The sequence below is a fragment of the Erinaceus europaeus genome, chromosome 1 (assembly GCF_950295315.1).
Source record: "Erinaceus europaeus chromosome 1, mEriEur2.1, whole genome shotgun sequence".
Taxonomy (NCBI): domain Eukaryota; kingdom Metazoa; phylum Chordata; class Mammalia; order Eulipotyphla; family Erinaceidae; genus Erinaceus; species Erinaceus europaeus.
The window spans coordinates 91,196,056-91,217,110 of NC_080162.1; the positions used below are offsets into that span (position 1 = coordinate 91,196,056).

Sequence of the window (21,055 nt, forward strand, 5' to 3'; positions counted from 1 at the left end):
ATCATATGGTATTCATCTTTCTCTTTTAGACTTATCTCACTTAACATGATTCCTTTAAACTCCATTCAAGATGTTGCTTTGGCCCCTTCTTAACACCGATAGGGGGAGTCGGGCTGTAGCACAGCAGGTTAAGCACAAGTGACTCAAAGTGCAAGGACCGGCGTAAGGATCCCGGTTTGAGCCCTGGCTCCCCACCCGCAGGAGAGTTGCTTCATAAGCGGTGAAGTAGGTCTGTAGGTGTCTATCTTTCTCTCCCCCTCTCTGTCTTCCCCTCCTCTCTCCATTTGTTTCTGTCCTATCCAACAACAATGATATCAATAACAAAAATAATTAAACAAGGGCAACAAAAGGGAATAAATAAAATAAAATATATTAAAAAAAAAAAAAAAACTCTGATAGGCCACATGCATCTGTGTAGGTGGGAGGCCCAAATTACACCTCCTCAAGAACAACTGTTACAGAAGGTAAACAAGGAAGGCCTTCCTATGACACAGGTATTCTTGGAAACTGAAACTTAGTGGCTCGTTGGTCTAGGGGTATAATTCTCACTTAAGAAACTGAAACTTAAGGGTAGTGTCTTGTTCCAGGTCACTTGGTATTAGGGGCAGGACCACAGGCAAGACTCAGTTCACTCCAGCCAAGGGACGGTCTTGTTGTTGAACTTTCCTACTAGAGTGATGCTCCTCCCGTGCAAATGCTGAGTACCAACACTACGGCAGGGTCTGGCCCAGGCTGCCTGGCCCACTACATGCACCGGTTCCCTAAGCACAGCTCATCCTTTCCCAAGTCCACTGATCTCTAGATGAACCATGGTGGCTCTCTCATCCTTCTCCCAATTTTGGTGCCATGCAATAGTTCAGGCTTTGGTATCAGACAAACCAAAACTCAAATACTGGCTCTGATGCATCTTTACTAGAGCACCCCCATGACAGATATATGACTCTCCATCTGGAAAATATGCAGTGTGCACTAGAATTATTAAAAGATTTGATTAGCTCTGATAGTCTGCTTTCCCAACACAGTAAGTTATCTTCTGTTTTAGTCCTGGCTATGTTCCAGCTCAAGGTGGCACATTAAGCAACTCTTGACCCTACTCCAGAGCATAGTTTCTTCAAAGTTGACACGAGTCATACAGAACCTACAGTGGTTCTCTAGGCTGTGAATACTTCTCAGCTTTGCTTATGCTGACCATTATGCTGTTCTCTTCCATTATCCACTCAGAGAACTTATATTCACCTTTCAAGAATGAGCTGAAGTCATTTGTTCCAGGTTTCTCATTCCTTCAAGGCAGAGTTCTTCACTCCTTCCTCTCTGCTCACTTAGCACCTACACTCTAACCTTTTAGGAGTCCGCTGGCTGCTGTTGTGTGTCTTCTTCACTAGGCTGAAAGAGTCTTTGAAGGCAGAGACTAGGTCTCCCTCATCTGATATCCTTGGGGCCCACAGAAAACCTGGCACAGAGTAGGTGCTCAATAAATGTTGACTAAATAAGAATGAGTGAATGATATGAGTAGGTGGTTGCCAAGACCCACAGCAGTTTCAACATTCTAGAATCCAGGGAAGGAAGCCAACCTCTTGCTGTCACCCAGTCTCATATTCAGAAGATTGTCCCCACCCCCACTCCCAGCAAGTGCTGTCACCCCAGCCACCCACACAGTCTGTGGACCCAGTAAGTACTTTGGACAGCAACCAGGCATTAAAAAAAAAAAAAGGCTTTCTTCTCTGTGAAGCTGTCACTATAGGGAGCTGTCTATGCAGACTTGCATTTCACCATGTGCACTAAGACATGTTCTCATATAAGAGGCCCTACTTCTTCCATTTTCCAATTTATCTCAAGATGAGAACTGGGTAGGAAGCTTCATTGTCCACATTTGTGCTTCTGTGCACATAGTCTCTGTGCACACAGCCTCTGACCCAGTTAGGGGCGGAGTGGGTTGGTAGTTAAAATTTTAGAATTCTGCCTATATCCTCCAGGAATCCATTATGTTCTTCTAAGTCTCATGTCCCCAGACTATCCTCACTCTCCTTCTTCAGGAAATCCTCACACTAAAGAAGCCAGGTTTCAGGTACTGGTTGGAGAGTGATCTTTCTTTGTGAGAGTACTATCTCAGTAACAAAGGGCAAGAGATAGCTCATTCCATTGAGCACACATGTTACCTGCCATGCACAAGAACCAGAGTTCAGAGTTCAAGCTTTATGAGTGGTGAAGCAGTGCTGCAAATGTCTTTTTTTTTTTTTTTTTTACCAGAGCACTGCTTAGCACTAGCTTATGGTGGTACAGGGATTGAACCTGGGACTTTGGAACCTCCAGCATGAGTCTCTTTGCATAACCACTATGTTATCTCCCCACCCTTCTTTCTCTATCCCTCACTTCAATTTTTGTCCTGTCAAATAAAAGACAGTGGGGAAAAGAATAATAACACTGTACTAAGCCGGACTTTTAGGGGCTTTAGTTTATTTACCAGTTTATTTATTTACTTCTGTGGAGTAAATAAAGGCATGGTTGAGTAAGTTACCATGAAAGACAAGACTTGCTCTAGGACTTTATAGTAGCCTCTCTTTTTTTTTTTTTTATTTAAGAAAGGATTAATTAACAAAACCATAGGGTAGGAGGGGTACAATTCCATACAATTTCCACCACCCAATCTCCATTTCCCACCCCCTCCCCTGATAGCTTTCCCATTCTCTATCCCTCTGGGAGCATGGACCCAGGGTCATTGTGGGTTGCAGAAGGTAGAAGGTCTGGCTTCTATAATGGCTTCCCCGCTGAACATGGGCGTTGACTGGTTGGTCCATACTCCCAGTCTGCCTCGCTCTATAGTAGCCTCTCAATGCGACACGTCAACTCTAATTTCCACTGCAAAAGACCTATGTGTCCCAATTCAGTTGTTTCTCTCCTGTGTGACTTTGCTTAAGTCTCTTCCTTCTCTGAACCTCTGATTTCAAGAGGAAAGTGTTTCTGGTTTCTATATTCTGGTTCAAATTGGGGGGGGGGTGTCTGACTTTTGAGAATTCTTTGACTCAGAGAGAAGGTCCAGAGCTATCTGGGGTGGGTAAGAGGGTATACAGAGAGGAGTATCTATCCTAGCCTGAGTGTGAGAGACGAGTTAACAGCTCAATTGTTATTTCAATTACACGGATTATTTGAAAACAATGTATGAGTTTCATCACTGACAACCCCGGATAATGGCTGCTATGGCAACCAGGGAGAAGAATGGCTCTGACCAGCCAATCAGAAGTTCCAGCCGTGCCCCCTGTTTGTATAAACTCTTCTCTACAGAGTCCCTCCCATCCTCTGCTTGGGGAAGGGCTTGGGAGGAGAGTGGAAAGTGAGAGACAGGTGAAAGCACCGCTTTATAATAAGGATGATGACAAAAGAGGAAACAGTGGCCCAAGAAGAGATTCCTGAAATTGGCTGATTCTCCCAAATCCTTCAAGACTGAGTCATGCCTGAGACACTATGCCTTCCCAGGATCCAGTACAAATGTCCCAGAGCAGTTCTCAATAACAGGGCTAGTTTCAGACCCAGCTGTAGTTGAGGAAGAGACTCTTAAGACATGCCTTCCACTCCCTCACCCCCAACCCTCATCAGGAAGGTGAGGGAGAATTCTCTGAGGATACCCCCCTCCCCCCCAACAAAGTGTCTTGGTCACCATCAAGGGGCCTCAGTGGCTGACATCATCTTCCGTTGACAGAGAGTAGTCATGCTAAGACAAATCAGAGAAAGGGCAGGTGAAAACTGAAAGGACCCTGAGCTCCTTTCCCTGCTGCCTTGCCACAGAATGCTAAATGCCTGGACACAACCTTCTCTAAAAGAGGTACCTCGGCGGTGTCCAGTAAAAATCACTCTACTTTGAGGACATCTCATGTGCTCCTTACTCAGAAAGAGGCTAATCTGACAGGCTGAACTCGAGCACTACAAGTCCTAGTTCTGAAATCCCATTTCCTACTTGCTTGAGCTCCCCTGATGTTTACTCCTATGTCTCTCTCATCGGTTTTCTTTCACAACTTCTTTGATCAGGTTACCTAGGTGTGAGGCAATGGCTGTAAGCACTTTACAAATATTAGTTCATCCCTACCTGCAGGGGGGAAGCTGAATGAGTGGTGAAGCAGTGCTACAGGTCTCTCTCTCCCTCTCTCTCTCTCTCTCTCTCTCTCTCCTCCTTCCCTTTCAATTTATATCTCTATTTAATAAACAAATATTAGTTCATCTAGCCCTCAGCATAAGCCTACAAATCAGGCACTGTGACTGCCATGCTCATTTTACAGAGGGGGAAGCTGAGGTGGTTTGGTAACCTGTGCAAGTGCAGATGGCCAGGGAAGGCCAATAGAGGGCCTTGAACTCATGCAGTCTATGGCATAAGCTTTTGGCTGCTATCCTAATCCTGCCTGATACAGTATGGCCTGGCTTTCAGAAGACTCATGAAACTTAGTATTCATTGCTTCATCCTCCTATATCAAGAATACACCATCATGTCACATCCCCATCTTGAAGCTCATGCTCCCTCTTTTTGCATCTCAGTAGGAAATGGTGGATAGACAAGTATAAGAGCAGGAGCTGGGGTGTTGTTTACATATGAATGTCCATAATGAAATACTGGCCCCTGCAGCCTAGTGTTCTGCTGTGGCTAAAAGGCCGGCAGGGTTATCTTTATTGATCCAGCAACTACTATGTCAGGGCATTCACTCAATGAGGGCACCAGCCACAACTTAGCAAGGAGGCCTTACTGTCCCCATTTTATAGATGGGGAAACTAAGCCTCAAGAAAAAAAAAGATTTTTCAGTGAGGATCAGTACACAGATCTGTCTGCCTCTGCATGACATTAGTATAAGATATGGTTCCTGTGCTCCAGAGACTACAAGACCATTGATAATTTAGGCTTGTGAAGGGCTGGGAGGGACACAGAGTGAATGGATGGAAGGATGCCCAGGTAAGTAGAGGGGGAAAGTGGGAATGAACCTAAAATCAACGTCTGAGCTGGAGCAGGTGTGTCAGTGCTCAGCAGGTGACCACGTCAGATGATGTGATGAGGCCTCAAACGCCAAGCAGATGGTTTGGAACGGCTGAGCGAGGCCACAGGGAGCCATCGCTGGCTTAGCAGCCTCTTTTCCTCCCTCCTGAGGCAGTTTCCCTCTCGCACAGTGGAACAATTTCCCAAAGCATTTTCTCTAATTTGTGATTGTTTCCCTAACCCAGAAGCAGCAAGTTTCCAGCTTCTCCTAGCCCACGAGCTGAACTGAGCTGAGCTGCCAAAGCTGCTGGTCTCCTCCCCCAGTAGATACCACTTGGGAGCCTAAGAGTCCCTCTGTACCTAAACTCCCCCCTCCCAGGGTACTGGCAGGCTGGATGAAGGGACTGCTTTTGAGCTGCTGACAGCTCTAACAGGAGCAGGAGATCTGGGGACCAGGATGGAGGTGGCACATGGGCTCCATAATTGGGGGGGGGGGGTGTCCAGAAAGCATTCAGAAATTCCATTAAAGAACAGTCTCTTGAAGTGACTGTAGAAGGTAGCCAGGGACCTTCTTGTCATTTCAGAAGGTAACTCAAGGAGCCTGGGTCTCTAGGAGGGGAGGGTACCAGTGAGAGGATTAGGAACTCCAAGGGTGTGGGGTTTCTGTAGGGGACCAGGGCTCTTGGAAATTGGAGCAAAGACACTGATGGGAACTTGAGGGAATGGGGGGGGTGCTCTACAAGGGAATGGGGCTCAGAGAAGTCTCAGGGCTCTGTTAAAGGAAGGATTCTGGCTAAAGGCTCAATTGGGGGCCCAAGTTTTGTGAGAAGAATAGGGATCTTGAAGGGACAAAAAGAAGCCCAGAAGAGAATAGGAGTTCAGTAAGGGAGTCACAGGCTTTAAATCAAGAGGAGGCAGAGGCTGTGTGAGAGGTTCAGGAGGATGGGGCACAGAGAGAAATGTTGGTATAAGAGGGTTTCAGGTGGAGCAGGACTGGGTAGTAGTAGAGTTCACAAGCTACCATGATGAGGAGCTGGGTTTAACTCCTCAGTCCCCACCTGTAGGAGGAAAGCTTCATAAGTGGTAAAGCAGTGCTGCAGGTATCTCTCCTTCTATCTGTCACTTACCCTCTATCAAAAAAAGGAAAAGAAAAAACATGGCTATGAAGAGCAGTGGAGTAACAACACCAAGCTTCAAAGATAATCCTGGTGAAAAAAAGGGGGGAAACAGGGGGCGGACCAGGGATTGAAATGATCATGAAGCCCTCCTTCTGATCATGGGGCTGTTCTGACAGTTAAGTAGCTATCCCCTTCTGATCTATTATGTAAGTGCCCTATGTTAGGGCGGCTCACTCTAGCCATGGGGTTCTCTCCAGGGCCCACACAGTCCCTTTCCTTTGAAAGCCCCTTACTTTGATCCTTTCCTCTCCTATTAACCATCCCTGTTTGAGGCCAAGTCCCGAGTCCTTTTCCACTAATCATTCCAAAACTGCCTCAATCCACCCCGGTTCCCTCTGAGTCTCTCCTTTAGGTTTTATAGCCCTTGAAGCATCAGATAGGAATACTTCAGACATCTACATTGATCAATATGGAAGTTCTTCTTCCCAGCTAACCTCATAATCTCTCCAGTTACGAGGACTGCCAATTTCCTCTTTTTGTCTTGGGAATAGAACATGGCTGAACATGCATCTTTCATAGTTTTAGAGACATAAAGTGTCCTTTTGAATTTCTCTCTTCTGAGTAAAATGATTGCAGACTCTTCCACTGGACTTTCTTTTTTATTTTTTATGTTTTATTTATTTATTTATTGGATGGAGACAGAGAAATTGAGAGGTATGGGGAGATAGAAAGGAATACACACACACACACACACACACACACACAGCTGTAGCACTGCTTCACTACTTGTGAAGCTTTCCACCTGCAGGTGGGGACCAGGGCCTTGAGACCAGAGCCTTTCCCACTTTAACATGTACATACAACTGGGTGTGCCGCTGCTTAGCCCCCTCCATTGGACACTTTTTTTTCCTTTTTAAAATAATTTATATTAGTGATTTAATAATGATTAACAAGATTGTAAAATAACAGGGGTACAATTCACACAGTTCCCTCTGTTGGGCTTTCTAATGCATCTTTGTTATCAGGCATTTCCAAGTACTTGTGGCAGAACTCAGAATAGTGTTAGCTCACAGCCACGTATCTTGAATGGATTGATAAATTATGGATTCATGGATGAATGAGAGTGATCAGTGGGTAGGGAGAAGAAATGAAGAAAGATATATTTGGGTGGAAAATGAGTTGGTAGAGGTGGCTAAGGAAGGGGAATACTGAGGGAGGGGAGAGATGGATGTTTAAATGGAAATGGATAGGAAGACTGGATGGATGGATGGATGGATGGACGGATGGATGGATAAATTAGTGATGGATAACTTAGGATATTAACTAGATAATACCAGTTAACATTTCAACTTTTCCCCATGTCTCCAAAATATATGCTACCCTAACTTGGTTAATGGCACCTCAGTTTTCTGGGACACCCACACTTAAGATCTCATTATATTCACTCTCTGTTTCTCTTTCTCATTATCCACAACCAAGAAACTCTGAATCCTGTTTTCTTGGTGTCTATTGCCTCAAGTCTCATTCCTCATGACATCATTTATGTCTTCCTTCTCCACTGTCTCACGGAATATTTCAGTTGCCCCCACTCCCAGCTTCTTTGTTCTTTTCTTCAAATTGATCTTAAAACAGTGCTATTGGAGACTTCTGGAGGTGGGGCTATGGAGCAGCAGCAGCTGTGTTTCTCTCCTCTCCTCTCCCGGGTCAACTAGGAATACCAAAGGAGACCACATGGGACCACAACAAGACAGGACTAGAATGACTTCAGGAACCCACCAAATCACTGTTGAGTGCAAACACGTGTGGTGCATGGACAGAGAGGAGCCTAGGGAGAGATTAAGTGGCTGGTAACAGTCCGGCAGTTTACCAGTTGAGACACCACCTCCAGTCTGTTTCACCAACAAAAAGACTGAAGGGAGGTGAGGACTCCCCCCTAAGACTAACCAAATGCAACTGTGAGTCTACATTGCTACTGTCCTCAGAATCTGGAGCAGTGGTGGGGAGGTGCTGACACCAGGAGACAGAGAACTAACGAGGAAACTCAGGAGAAGATCTATATCTCGATGGCCTAGCAGTGGGGGTGTGAGAGTCTCTTTGCATAAAGATTATCTCTGGATTATCTCTGCCCCACTCTGCTTAACTCTTGATCAGGAGTCAGTGATTAAGCTAAGAAGCCTACTTATAGTTTAAAAGCCCTCAGGTTCCCATAGACTACAGGGAAGAAAAAGAACAAAAGAGGCTTTTAAGCCACTGAGGTCCAACTCAGAGATTAAAATAATATTGAAACAACTGTCAATTTCCACAACTGTGAACTCTTTAATTAACTTACTTAGACACAAGTCAATCCAGGAAAGAGTGATCAGTAATTTGAAAAGTACTAAGAGAACATATAACATACTATACAAAATGGTTAAACCAACAAGAAGAAATACTGGGGAAATGAACCAGGACAAGAGCCCAGATAAAAGCCCCCCAAAGGGTGAAGCACAAAATAATGAGGTCAACATCCAAACACTAGTTAAGGAAATAATAACAGGAGTGAGTAAAGAGTTTGAAAGAATTGTCATCAGAAATGCAGAAACAACAAATGAGACTCTGGAAGAAAACACTAATTATCTCAAAGTTATTAGAGAGTTGAAAGCTGAAATAGAGCTAAGAACACAACTAGCTGAACAAGCTAAAACAGTATCAGAACAGAGTAACAGTATCAGAACTGAGTAGCAAAATAGATGAACTCCAGAAAACAGTACAGGGGAGAGAGAATAGAATCAATGAGGCTGAAGACAGAATTAGTAAGATTGAGGACAAATTGGAGACAACTAAAAAAGAAGTAAGAGATCTCAAAAAGAGATTAAGATATACTGAAAACAACAACAGAGACATATGGGATGACTTCAAAAGAAATAATATACGCATTATTGGCTTACCAGAGGAAGAAAGAGATGGAGAGAAAGAAAGCATTCTCCAGGACATAATAGCTGAGAATTTCTCTAGTCTAGACAACATCAAAGACATAAAGGTTCAAGAAGCCCAGAGGGTCCCTAACAGAATTAATCCAGACTTAAAGATACCAAAACACATCATTTTTAGAATGGAAAGCAATAAGGGTAAAGAAAAAATCCTGAAGGCTGCAAGAGAAAAACAGAGTCACCAACAGAGGAAAACTGATAAGATTAGCAGCAAACTTCTCCACACAAACACTACAGGCCAGAAGAGAATGGCAACATATTGCCATTCAATGAGAAAGGCTTTCAACCAAGATTACTGTATCCCACTAGACTGTCATTCAGACTAGATGGAGGCATCAAAAACCTTCTCAGACAAGCAACAGTTGAAAGAATCAGCTATCACCAAGCCTGCCCTCAAAGAAATTTTGAAAGGTCTCCTATAAACAGTCAGACCACCATAAATATGCCATCTATCAGAACACTCTAAAAATCTACAAGAATGGAGTTAAAATTTCTTCAATCTTTGATATCAATAAATGTCAATGGCCTGAATTCACCTAGTAAAAGGCACAGAGTAGGAAGATGGATCAGAAAATACAACCCAACAATATGTTGCCTACAGGAAACCCACCTATCTCAACAAGACAAACACAGACTCAAAGTGAAAGGATGGAAAACTATCATACAAGCCAATGGCCCACAAAAAAAGTGTGGGAATAGCTATTCTCATATCTGACACGATAGACTTCAAAATCAATAAAAAAGATAGGGATGGATACTACTTAATGCTCACTGGATCAGTCAATCAAGAGGACTTAACAATTATTAACATTTATGCACCCAAAGAGAAGCCATCTAAATACATCAAACATCTACTGAAAAAGCTACAACAATATATTAACAGCAACACAGTCATAGTAGGGGCCTTTAACACCCCACTCTCTCAACTTGACAGATCATCCAGGCAGAAAATCAATAAAGACATGAGGGAGCTAAATGAGGAGATAGATAAACTAGAACTATTAGACATTTTTAGAGTCATTCATCCCAAGAAACTGGAATACACATTCTACTCAAGTCCACATGGGTCATTCTCAAGGATAGACCATATGTTAGGCCACAAAGACAGCATCAGCAAGTTCAAGAGCACTGAAATCATCCCAAGCATCTTCTCAGACCACAGTGGAATTAAACTAACACTTAACAATCAACAAAAGATTAGTAATAGTCCCAAAATGTGGAAGCTCAACAGTACACTACTTAACAAGTACTGGGTCAAAGAGAAAATAAAGGAAGAAATCAAAATGTTTCAAGAGTTCAATGAAAATGAAGACACAAGCTATCAAAATATTTGGGACACAGCTAAAACAGTCCTAAGAGGGAAGTTCATAGCCATACAAGCACATATTAGGAAACAAGAAAAAGCACAAATAAACAACCTGATTGTATACCTTACTTAAAGAAACTCTATTGCTTATATTCCTCATCCTGAAGTCTTCCACTACTGAATTCAGCTGAAATTCCTCCCATTCATATACTCTGTGCAAACCAGGTAACTAGCTTACACTCAAACATTCCGCAAATTTCCAAGTTCCTTTTGTTCATGCTGTCCCCACCACCTGGAATGCCCACCTGTCACTTCTGCTTGTAGCAATGCCACCTTATACTCAATACACAACTCAAATGCTGTCTCCTTTCTGAAACTTTCCTTAATCCCTTCAACTGGTTATAATCATATGAGCCTCTTCATTTATTGACACATATATTGAGCACCTACTATGTGTCCAACATATTGAATGGTCCTGATGATGATGAAAGAGGAAGATACAAGATAAGACACAATCTTCATCTTCAAAGGGACTGCATAGTAAAACATGTAAGCATGCATATAATAGGATTCAAAAGAAAATATCAAAACAAAATAAGCAGCATTAGTAAATAATACTAACAGAGTATTTGCTATGAGCCAGGCACAGTTTCAAGTGTTTTATTTCTGTGAAATCATTTAATCCTCTCATAAGAACTATGAAGTAAGTATAGTTAAGGAAACTGAGGCTTAAGGTCAGGCAGTTTCTCTAAGGACTATTCAGTGGCAGAGCCAGGATAGGGGTTCTGGCAAGGCTGTTCTCTCTGAGGACTGTTCTGTCTGTGCTCTCTGACAAGCCCAGTAATATAACAGAAATGACCATGGGAGGTAAATAGAGAAAGTCATAACAAGGCTCCCTGTGACCTCCAAGAATCTTGTTCTCCCCTTCTGCCAATCTGTTTCCTTCCCTTCAACTCCAGGTTAAAGGCTCATTGAGGCAAAGGAGGAGGAGGAAGAGGAGAAGTGGTGGTGGTGGTGGTGGTGGTGGTGGTGGTGGTGGTGGTGAAGGAAGAAGAGGAGGAGAGGGGGGGAGGAGGAGAAGATGAAGAAAAAGGAGGAGAAGAAGAAAAGGAAATGAAAATAGAATAAATCAGAGGTAGCAGGCTTTGCTGCTGTCGAGACAGTGTAAGACCCTGGGCAAGTTCCCTTCTGCCCCTGAGCCCTAGAGCCTCATCTATACACCAGGGCTGGGCCCCTCAACCCCAGGAAACCCTTCCAACTCTAACATGCACAGTCCTAAATGCAGCAGTTTGGATGATGGAAGACAGAAGCCCTGGGTGCCTCTTGGCCTCAGGACCTGGCTATATCTCCCAGGAACTCTCTTTTGTTTCAAAATACAAAATTTCAGTCCCTAGTTCCTGCAGACCCCACTATGAAGCCATGATCCTATGTCTGGTCACCTGAATCTGTCTGTCTCATCACTGCCCATCATCTTGTCTGCCCACTGACCTGGATCCGTTTGCCTCAGCTACCCATCCATCAGCCTGTTTGGGCCCATCCACCTTGTGTTCCCTGCCTGCCTGGTGTCTGTCACTCTGCCCATCTCACTCACTCACACACACACACACACACACACACACACACACACACACACACACACACACACACACACACCCACCTTTAATCCCTCTATTCTGAAACCACCACAGCAACAGAGAGACAGAGGGTGGGAACTTAGCTTCCTCTCACAGAGAAATCTTCATGGGAACTACACTGGAACCTGCTTTCTTAAAAGCAAAATAGTTCTCTGTCATCCAGCATCCTCTTCCTTTCCCCAGAGATCCCCCAGTCCCCAACTCATGGGACCCAAGTTCTTCTACTCAAGGAATGTGGTCAGGACCACATAACTCCTGCCAAAACTGCTCAAGTGGCCCCTGAGGAAATCATTGGACAAGAGCATGAAGATGTGTGTACAAGGATGTTCACTGCAGAATTGTTTGTAATCATGAAAGATTGGAAACAACCCAAATGTCCAACAGTGGGGGCTGATTAAATGAATTATGGTTCAGCCACACAATGGAGAACCATGCAGCTCTTAAAAAATGATGATGTAAGTATATATTTATCGAAATGGCAAGGCATTCACAATATATTATAGAGTGAAAAAAAGCAGGTTACAAAGGCATATGTAGAAGGCAAGATGCCATTTTTATTTCTTAAAAATCTATATATATCAGGAAGGATATGCCCTGAAATAGTAGCCAAGTGGTGGCGGGATCCTGGCTCATTACAAATACTTTCCTGTATAAAAAGACATCCACATATATTAAAATATACATACATATACATTACACATGTATACACAGACATGTAGTAACTCTGGATTGAAATATGTGACTCTGTTTTCCTCCGAGCCCAGTTCTGTGCTAAGTCCTTTGTCTAGATCATCTCATTTATAACTCCTCACAATCCAAAAAAATGGCTTCATTAAAACCATTTTATAGATGAGGAAACAGAGGTGCATGCAGAGCCAGGATTTGAGCTTGGTGCTGACTCTAAAGCCCATATTCTTAATCAGCAGGTTGTCATGTTTCTCGTTGTGTTTACCTATAATGTGCCTAAAAAAGACATTTATTTACTTTAGCGATAAAGAAATGACACATATTAACAAGACAAGAAAAAAAAATGAGGCTGGTGAAGTAGACACAGTCCCAGTCTGGGTGATGGTGCAGCTGTAAAGTACACAAGCTACCATGTGCACAGATCCAGCCCCTACGTGCAGGCGGAGATGTTTCACAAGCAGTGGAACAGGATGCAGATGTCTCTCTTTCTCTCTCTCTCTCACCCTATTTGTCTCTGTCTCTATCATAATAAAATAAAATTTAAAAGGGAAAATGACCACCAAGAGCAGTGGAATCCTCCTGTGGTCACCAATCCCCAAAGATAACTCTGATGACAAATAAATAAATAAATATCAAGCCTCCACCTTGGGGCTTTTCAGGGGTTTTTCATTAGATTTTTCTCCACCAGCTCATACTTCCCTCCCCTATAAGCACCTGCCTAGAATGTTGGTCTGGGCAGCTGGGGAGGGGTCAGGCAACCCTATTAGGCCTGGGTCTTAAGTACTGCAGGTTTCAACGCTGTGCGATCTGAGATTCCCCCTCCGTGAGCTCAAATTTAATCCAACCAGAGTACAGAGTACTTGCCTTGTGCCACATGTCATGCTGGACACTGGGGATACCAAAATGGAAAAGCCCTGTGCCTGCTGCCTGCAGGAACTTCTCTCTCAGTGCTGGACATTTCCATCTCTGTACCATTGACATTTGGGGTCCCTTCACTCTTTGCTGAGGGATGGGGCTTTCCCAATGCATTGTAGGATATTTTGCAGTTTTCCTGACCTCTACCAGTGTGATACTTGTAGTGGCTTCCTGCCTGGTGGTGACAATCAGAAATGTCTCTGGACATTGCCAGATGTCTCTTAGTGGACAAAATCACTCCTGCTTAAGAACCGTGGATTTAGTGGGAATTGCATGTCAAGAACTAAAAACAATAATAATAAAATAGAAAATCTAGGCTAACTGCTGGTGGGGAAAACAGCATTATGCTTATGCAAAAGGCTTCCATGCCTGAGGCATCAGAGGTCCCAGGTTCAATCCTGGCACCACCATAAACCAGAGCTGAGCAGTGCTCTCATAAAAATAAAATAATAATAATGATAACACAATACAATAAACCAATTCCTGAAGGACCCAGTATAGAGGGGGGTTATATGTTTCCGATGTGTCCTAGAAAGGTTCCTGAGATGTACCTAGCCTAGAAATTCAAGAGTCCCTCAAGGTTATTTCCTTTCTATAGACTTCTACGAGAATTCATCTCTCCATGTCTTCAGGGATCTCTTTCCAGTCTAGAACTCTCAGGGCTGGCTGACTTTATCTGCACACTATTGTGCACCTCCATTGTATCCTCACCGACATCCCACACACAACTGGTCTCCTTCTTTCTTCCGATGTCCCCCATAGCTTTCCACATCATTCTCTGACCCTGCCTACTGCCCCCAGGGTCTGCAGAGTCTCCCAACCCTCAACTTCCCATTTCTCCAACCCCCACAAGTCCTTTGCTCCCCAGACCTGGGCACCAACAGTGCTGGACCCATATCCCTCACTAATCTTTCTCTGTCCAGCAGCAGGACAAGGCATCCAGTTCCTCCAGGCCACTCCTCAAGGTCCCCTAGAGCTGCTCTCAGGATAGAGTCTGAACTCCTCCTGGTGGTTTTCAAGCCCACCCCCTCCTACCTTCCTTCTAACCACCTATCTATCTGTAACTTCCAGTAATTTCCAAACTCTGTGCAAAAAATGCCTGCAGTTATTTCAGTCTCCCTTCACCTCCAGGCTTTGGTATCCTCACCCCTTGTCCTGGAACATAATTTCCCTAAGCCCATCTTTGCCCCATCTCTACCTTCACTTCATTCCCCTAGATAAGGGTTACTCAACCTGCAGGGCTCTGCATAGCAAGTACTTCCTCCTAGAAACCTCTGCTGCCTCCCCTCTGGCTGTTATCATGGCTGGTGAAAATTATCTAATTGTCTATTTCCTTCCTGCGACCACCAACTCTGGTCAGAGAGAGTCCTGTCTGCTTGTTCACCAGTGCATCTCCAGCAGTTAGCACAATGCTTAGTACCTAATAAGCAGAGTTTGTGTTTTAAATGGTAAATAGGTATTTTAAACTGGTGGTTAGAGAGACAGACGGATGGAAGGATGCAAGGAATAGGTACTCCAGAGTGGGTCTTTAAGGCTTTGAGAGACCTGCAGGGGAAAGGTGCTCAGGTAGAAGGACAGGTGTGGCTGAATGCAGGAGTGTCAGAGTGGAGGCACAGTGGGAGATGAAGGAGGATGCAGACGGATTACAAGGACCTTGAATGTCACGGTGAGAAGTCTGGACTTAATTCAGTAGGCGATGGGGAGCCATGGAAGGGTTTTAATCAAGCAAGTGACATGATCCCACCTGCATTAGGAAAGATCGCTCATGCTGCAGCATGGCTTGCGGTAGGGAGGAGATCAGAGTTTAGGAGACCAGAGAGGAGGGTGCTAGGACAAGAGTTGAGGGGCTAGTGGGAGGGGAGAGAAGGCAGGGGCTAGAGTGAACTGGCTCTGGGGGAAACTAGAACATGCCCTCCAGCCTCTAACCACATGCATTGACTGGGTGGTCCTACAAAGGATTCCGAGGTCAATGACATGTCCTGATGGTCCTGATTCAACTCTGCCCTCCTGCAAGGGTGTGGGCAGCATGAAATGGATTAGAGAAACAGTGGTAAGCAGGGAGCACAAAGGAATAGCAGCAATAACAACGCTGCTTTATAGCTGGAGTGTGCTAAATTATGTACACATAACACCTTCACGGCAACCCAGGAAGTAGATCTCACTGTCTTCCTCCATGGCACAGAACAAGAAACTGAAGCTCAGAGAGGCAAATCAACCTAACAAAAATCACATAGCAAACAAGTCACAATTCCAGGCTGGTGTGATTCCAAGGGTCATGCCATTAATCAACTGCTTACATTATACCAGGGGAAGAAAAGATAGCAAGTAGATGGTGAAGCAGCAAGTATAAGGCTCCAGCCTAGGCCCACTGTGTCGGCAGAAATAGACCTGCTGATTGGGGCTGTGCAGGGGAGGGAATACAAGGGAGAAAGGGAATCCCTCTAGGCCCCTGAGCCCCATGTGTTCAAACACAGACTCGTACTCAGAAAAATATGCCTTCCTTGTAAGAGAACTTGGTCATGAGTGAGCAGTGTATATTTCCTTAACACCTTGTTGGGCCACCTTTGTGGAGATTAAAGAAAGCTATGCTTCTCTGGTGGCAGAGCTCCACTGGACCATAGCTGGTGAGTACTTTAAGCCTATTTGACTAATCAGAGAAAGGTGCTTCTTCCTCTACAATCTACCTTGAGGATCTCTGCTTTGTTGACTAGAATTGAAGATGAATTTTAGTCCCCAGGACAGTCAACAACCTGCCCAGCTGTACCTGATAGTCATGCTCCTAGTTCTTTCCAGTGCCCCTGTTTACCAGCAGCCAAAGTGCATAATCAAAAAAAAAAAAAAAGAAGAAGAAGAAGAAGAAAAGTCCCTTAACACAGAGTCCAGATCCCTTCTGTAGATTTAACTTTCTTGTTAACCCTTGCTCCTGTATAAGGAAGAAAAGACAAAGCCCAATTACACATATGACCCTGATGGAAAAGTTGAGGTCAGTGTCTATCTTTATGGTGAAACACACACACACACACACACACACACACACACACACACACACACACACACACACACACGGACTTTCTTTAGAGAAGCCTGTATAAAAATGCATGGTTCTAGAAAGCAAAAGCCTCTGGTTCAAAAGCTCCATCTTAAGGGTGCTCTGAGGAGTGGGGGACAGAGAATGCATAGAGGAGATACAGTCATGAGGGCACAAAGCTCTTCCTGAGTCTGACCAGAGGCCCAATGTCCTCTCAGCAATCTCACCCCCAGTCCTTAGCACCCTCCTAAGGTCAGCTGGAGAGGATGGGGATATCCCCAGCCCTGCAGCCCCAGCCCCCTCCTTAGTGTGGCCTCCTCTTTCTGGGGAACCTGACTCCCTCCTCAGCCCCCACATTCTCCCAGGCCAAGATGTGCCAGCTGCTGCTGCCCGAGTTATATAAACAGGAATCATTCTCTCTCAGAATACCTGAGGCTGCATTTCCCAATGAAGCTTCCTAATGGAAGAAAAAAAGGGGAGGAGGGAGAGAGAACAGAAAGAGAGGGGGTTGGGGGAAGAAAGGTAATTTAATTGGCTGGCTACTATTGCCCAAGTGGTAAATAAACTGGATGCTCCAAACTTTGCTAACTCGGAAGAGACAGGTCCTCCCGGGGTCCTTGTCCAAGCCCTTTGCAGAGGGTTATGGCATGTAGTGTTCCTGCAACAGTTTTGGAAAAATGAGAGCCTTGGGAAGTGGCAGAGAGATTGGAAGCCCTGCCTCTAGACACAATTACTCCAGACCACCCAGAATGCCAAGATGTCCTGAGACTGCAGCTATCCTGTATGCGTGTGTGTGTGTGTGAGTACACACACACACACACACACACACACACACACACTTTTTCAAAGACTGTCTGGCCCAGAGTCAGACTAATCTTTAGAGGTGAGCTGCATCCTCTGTGTCTTTTAGTTTGGCTCCTTCACCAGAGGCATCTCAACAGTTTTCTGCCTCCCACCCACCCCCAGGCACTGGTCTGGGAGCATTGTGAGTCTAATTTACACACCTCTTGCTACATTTTTTTTTCTTACTCTGCTTGCAATGTCAAGAATAAGGAGGAGGAGAAGGGGAAGAAAAAATTCCATTTACCTCCTGACCTGCTCCTCAAAATAAGGAGAATTGAGGCTTAAAAATCAGGACACCTGGGTCCCCATTATGGCTGTGGCTACAGTTTGCCATATGGCCTTGGTCTCTGTTTCCAGTGCTTTCATGAGAAAAAGAGGTGAGGGCAGGTGGTCGGTCCCCAGCGTGTGCACAGTGAGAAACAGGAAAAGGGCACTCATCTTCAGGAAGAAGAAGCTAAGAGGGCCAGCTTCCCCTCAGCTGAGAGAGAGAGACAAGGCTGCTTTGCAAAATACCTGCCCAGGAGGTACTGGCAGGGGTGGCCCCAGAGAGGGACAGAGCCAACAACAATGACCTTCCCTTCCAGGAAGAGTGGATGAGGAGCATCCTGGATACTGGCAAAGAGAGAGGAAATAGAAGTGGAGTGGAAAAACAAGGGATTAGGGGGAATATGGGAGAGGTGACTGCAGCAAAGTGAAACTGAGGCAGGCAAGTGGAGGATGAGTGGAGAGGGAAATGACAGGTGACACAGCCCAAACAGTCGCACTGTGGGTATAAAGGTCAAATTGCAGAAAGGGAGTGTAAGACTGGGTTAGTTAAGGAAGAGAGATTAGGCATGAGAGGACAAGTATAAGAGGCCCTGGGGGTGGGGGTGGGGTGTCAAGCAGGGATATGATGGTTAGGGAGGAGCTGTGAGTTCCAATGTCATGGTAGTGCTGGTTGATATAGGGTAATGATACTGACTAGTTGGGGGTGGGGAGGATTGCATCCTGAACCCCAAAAGGCAGGTGGCAGCAGCCACAGTCCTCAAATGTCGAGACGCTGCCTGTGTTGGAGGTTTGGCCAGCCCCGAACAAGCTGAAAACCCGAACAGGCATGTGCAATCCTGGGTCAGGCCCCCGTGGTGGGAGGGAAGGCAGCGTTGGGTGCCCTAAGTCTGCAAGCTGCAGCTTCTCTCCCCGCCACCAGGGGGTGACCCTGCAGCTCGGGGAGACCTCGAGAGACTGGGGTTAGCTCCACCCTCCGGAGCCCAGCCAGGAGGTCTCCAGCTGCGCCTCCACCGGGACTGGGGCCTTGTGGAGGTAAAGGAGAGGGACAGGAAGGTCAAGACCGAGGAGCGTGGGAAAGCGAGGTTCATGGTGCCCACCCTGGACAGCCCACACCCTCCATGTGTCTCCCCTCCGGCGCCCCTGCGACGGGGTTTTGGATCCCAAGTGCAGCTCCCTTTAGACGTGAGGCCGTCGGGCCGGGCCCAGTTCTGTGGAAGAAGACAGCGCTGCCCCTCGCTGGCCGCTAGTCTACGCTGGCCGGACGACCAGAGGGCTGAGGGTTTGCGCTGGGGGGTGGGGGTCGGGCAGTCCTCGCGAGCGAGCTCCTCGTTCCATGGTGGCCGCAGCCGTGCGTGTTACCGCGCTTCGAGCCCGCCTCTGGGTGCCCCTGGACGCGGCACGGCCCCGCACACACACCCGCGCGCACTCGCTCGCTCCGTGCGGAATTTCCCGGCCTCGGACCCCGCCTCTGGAAGGGAGGGGGCGCCGCTCGCCGCGGGTCTCTGGGAAGCCGGGATGTCCGGGTCCCGCTCCCACGCGGAGGCTAAGCGCGCCCCCCGCCCCTCGGCGCGCGCTCTAGGCCCCCGGCGCTGCCCGCACTCCACCGGCCCGCAGGGGCTCAGGACGCTCAGGGGCGCGCAGCGGACTGCAAGGGGGGGCGCATGGGGGCCGATGGCTCCGGGCGGAAAGGAGGCTTCGCTCCGCGCCCGGGAAAGTTTGGACGTGGGAAACTCCCTCTGTCTGCCCTGCCGAGAGGAGGGGGCGCGGAGGCCGGGCGCGGGCACCCCGGCTCCCCCTGCAGCGGGAGCCCCCCCCCCCCCACCTTCCGCGGCGCCTGCCGGGCCGCTCCCGCCGGCCAGGGGGCTCCCTCTCCGCTGGGCAGCCTCCCCCCCGCAGCTCACTGGCCGCCCAACCCGCGGCGCCCCGCGTTCTTACCTCGGGGAGCGGCCGGGGGCTCCCCCCGGTGCTGCCGCCTCGGGACGCTGCGTGGGGCGGGAGCCCCGGCGCGGGCGGGCGGGCGAGTCGGGAGCCCGGCGGCCGCCCGGAGAAGCCAGAGGGAGAGCGGGCGCGAGAGGGGGCGCCGCGGCGGCGTGTGCGCGTGTGTGTGAGCGAGAGAGCGAGGGAGTGAGCGAGCGGGAGCGAGGGAGTGTGCGTGTCTGACTAGGGGGGAAGTGTGCAAGGGACGGATCCCTTCCTTCCTCCCGCAGCCTCTGGTGGAGACTCGGAGAATGCAGCGCCCGCCCAGCAGCAGCGAAGCGCCCAGTCGAGCCGCAGGCGGCCGCGGGGCCAGGACCCCGCAGCCGGGGAGCCCCGGACCCGCCCCCTGGATCGCGCCCCTCCTCCGCTGGGAGGGAATGTTCGCTCCCCCATCCCGGAGTCCAGTCCCGGGAAACCCCCCAGGAGGGGGCTGCCTCTCCATCTTCCCACTCCGGATCCGTGCGAAGGGAGCGCCCCCAGGAGGGGGACCGTCTCCCTCCCAGCCTGGCTGCTCCCCACTCCAGGCCCCAGTTTGAGGCCCAATTCTTCTCCACCTGACTTTACAGTGTCTGGGCTTCACCATTCTTGCCGACACCCCCACTGCGTGGGATGCTGGGGTGCAGGAGAGGGTCTGCTCAGTGTCTGCCCCTGAAAGTCACTAGTTGTCCACGCAGTCGCTACGCCTTGAGGTGGACAGAGGCCTTGGCTCAGTCTCCTGTGAGCTTGCAGATCAGGTGTCCCAGGAAGGGTGCCATGTGTATGTGGGCATTTCCTTTGGGGTGGGGTTGGGGGAGCATGACATGTACTGAACCTCCCAGCAAACTTAAAGAATGGAAGCCCCCATCTATCCCTACCCACCCAGGAACCCCACTGGATTTTCCATTCTTTCAAATCCAATTACCTGAAGTTTTTTTTTCTTTCAATTATTATTATTATCTGGGGGGGGGCTGGCCCAATTTATTCTGGCTACTTTCTTTTCAGCCTCATCTCCCTAGGATGGGACCTTGAAGAGACTTTCTGTGAGGGTGGTTGCCCACAGGAGGCTAAGACCAGTGAGGGGCTCCTTATTTGTTTGTTTCTACCTGTTCCTCTATTCTGGTGTCTGGCTGTCTTTTTTCTTGTTATGTTGGGGTGGTGGTCCCCTTGGAAGCCCCATAATGGGGGTGAAGACAACAGGAAATAGGACCATCCCATTCCTCTGCACCCCCCCCCCCACACCACCACCACTGTCACTGACCAAACACATAATGGTGTGTGACCAGAGGTAAGACCCATGGACACCTATGGGTCCTCAAGGACCCAGACTATACCTCCCCACTTAGCCTGTCCATGTGCCCCCCCCCCCATCTCCTCCACTACT

The 21,055-nt window shown here is 47.4% G+C and overlaps 1 protein-coding gene across 2 annotated transcripts in view; it reads right to left on the reverse strand.

The window, feature by feature from the left end:
* CDH22 (cadherin 22) overlaps positions 1-20,022 on the reverse strand; it is a 164,764-nt gene extending 144,742 nt beyond the window's left edge. The window contains exon 1 of one of the 2 annotated variants that reach the window (XM_060190931.1): positions 19,654-20,022. The gene's annotated coding sequence lies outside the window, so the exon portion shown is untranslated. The remainder of the gene's footprint in view (positions 1-19,653) is intronic. The other variant, XM_007533075.3, reaches the window with a different exon arrangement.
* Positions 20,023-21,055: the final 1,033 nt, after the last annotated feature.